Source organism: Echinops telfairi, unplaced genomic scaffold (assembly GCF_000313985.2).
Source record: "Echinops telfairi isolate 266 unplaced genomic scaffold, ASM31398v2 ScPeMD7_17;HRSCAF=63, whole genome shotgun sequence".
Classification (NCBI taxonomy): Eukaryota; Metazoa; Chordata; class Mammalia; order Afrosoricida; family Tenrecidae; genus Echinops; species Echinops telfairi.
In genome coordinates this window covers 4,170,908-4,172,933 of record NW_022103914.1, presented here as the reverse complement: position 1 = coordinate 4,172,933, position 2,026 = coordinate 4,170,908, and the positions used below count along the sequence as shown (strand labels likewise).

General features: G+C 38.6%; 1 protein-coding gene across 5 annotated transcripts in view; it reads left to right on the top strand.

Annotated features, from left to right (window-relative positions):
• Window positions 1-2,026, top strand: part of ZNF148 (zinc finger protein 148) — a 149,988-nt gene that overhangs the window by 50,570 nt on the left and 97,392 nt on the right. For all 5 annotated transcript variants that reach the window (XM_004712248.2, XM_045287501.1, XM_045287502.1 and 2 more), the window contains exon 3: window positions 1,361-1,493. The gene's annotated coding sequence lies outside the window, so the exon portion shown is untranslated. The remainder of the gene's footprint in view (window positions 1-1,360; window positions 1,494-2,026) is intronic.

Here is a 2,026-nt window from a genome sequence, read left to right as displayed (position 1 = left end):
GAAGGGGAGGAACTAGAGGTATACATTTGACAAGAAGGGCGGACCCTAGATTCATGATGAAGGCCTAACCTTGGTCATCCTTGGGTGGGCTTGACCTCTCTGAGGTCTCCTACGAAGAAACAGTCAACTACTATCCTTATCAGAAGGGAGTAGGCCCTACTTGTGGGATAAACAGTGGTGACTGCTTGCTCTAGATGGCTGATAACCCTTAGGGAGAATAATCCCTGATCTACTTCTGATGACCTCCAAGTGTATAGTCATTCACAAGCAGCTAAGTTTGGCATATATTTGAGGGAGACAACTTGGGAGAAATCCTTCTGTTTCCCACAGTTCATTATGCAAAATTGGTGTCATTTGAGAGTCAAAGACTGTGCTCTGCTTTTGGCACTGGTCTCTACCCTCCCCTGCACCCCTAGTGACTCTGCCCATCAGGTATCTCCAACGAATTTCAGTATGTATGTGGCATAGCAGGCTTCCTTCGCCCACCAATGTAGAGCCCTTGGTAGAGTAGTGGTGGTGGTGGCAGTGTGTCATCTGCTTTTTCCTGGTGCACACCCTAGGTAGGGACTCCTGTACCTGCTTGCCTGCCACCTGCCTTGGGTGATGACGCCACTCATTCTAGGTCTACCCTAGCCTGGCATAGGCTACTTCTCACACCCTCTTCCTATCTCTTGTAAAGCTCTTTGGCTCCTTTGCTTCCTTGCTTGGCTTCCCCCTGCCTGCTCATAACCTTGTATCATTCCACCATTACCCCACGGTTTTCATAGTTGGATGATTGACACAAGGTGTCTAGCAGCCAGTCAGGTGCTGTGTCTCAGTTATTGCCTAGCGCCTTTGGTATGTCATTTGCATTGGCCCAAGATGCCCTCTATGGCCTGTGTGGGGCTCAGACCATTGGAGGTGTCTTATGAAATTTTTTTCAAAGTCATTGTAAATACGAAATGTTGGATAATATGATATAGTAGTTAAGTGAGAGATGTAACTTTCTTTGTTATGTGTAAGGTCACATATTTGTTTCTTACTTTATTTAGAAAACAAGTAAAACTTTTCATCTTTGGCTTCTCTTTTAAAGATTAAAATCTTTAAAGATTGTAACTGAGTTTCTTGAAATGTCTCTCATTGATGAAATTGTGGACTCTAGATAAAGCCAAATTATTCTACTAAGGCCAGTATTATTTTGCAATGAACTTACTACTACTATATTTTCCCAATAAACAAATCAACATATTAGTCATTCAGGGATCGCTTACTGCTTACCAAGAGTGATCACTTTAATATTCATACCTATGTTACCAAACTGTATTTATGTAGTAATTTTCTTCCATAAGTAATATTTTTTGCTTTTGTTGTTTTTGGACAGGAATTGGATGGCATAAGTGATTAAGGTGTTGAGTGTTTCTGAAGCCTATGAAAGGTGGAAACTCAACCATGATTTCTTTTTCAACTCTACAGCATTCCCTTCCTTGAAGTCTTCATTTTTACCTTAGTCTCAGGTAACTTCAATTCTTATTTTTCATAATCATGAATAAGTTAAGTTTTTAAAATGTGAAGGCAATTGTGACTGGTATAACTTTATATTGAATTTATGTGACAGTTTTCTTTATGATCTAATATTTATATCTGGAAGAAACATGAGATTTAAGGGGAAAAATGAGGAGCTGATGCCAGGGGCTCAAGTGGAAAGTAGATGTTTTGAGAATGATGATGCCAACAAATGTGCAAATGTGCTTGACACAATGGATGTATGTATGGATTGTGATAAGTGTTGTACGAGCCCCAATAAAATGATTTTTTTTAAAAAGAAGAAAATAGTTTTAAGTTAAAGTCAATGAATAATGGTATAACTAAAAATGCATGTAGTCTATGTACTCTTATGTGAAATTTAAGTATTATCTTGTTTAACTCTTTCCCTTGGCAGGTTATTGCAGTGTTTCAACATTCAGTCTGAACATACACATTAAAATTTCCAGAATTTACAAGGAAACACTACTTTTATTCTTAAGAAAATTAGACATATTGACCAAAT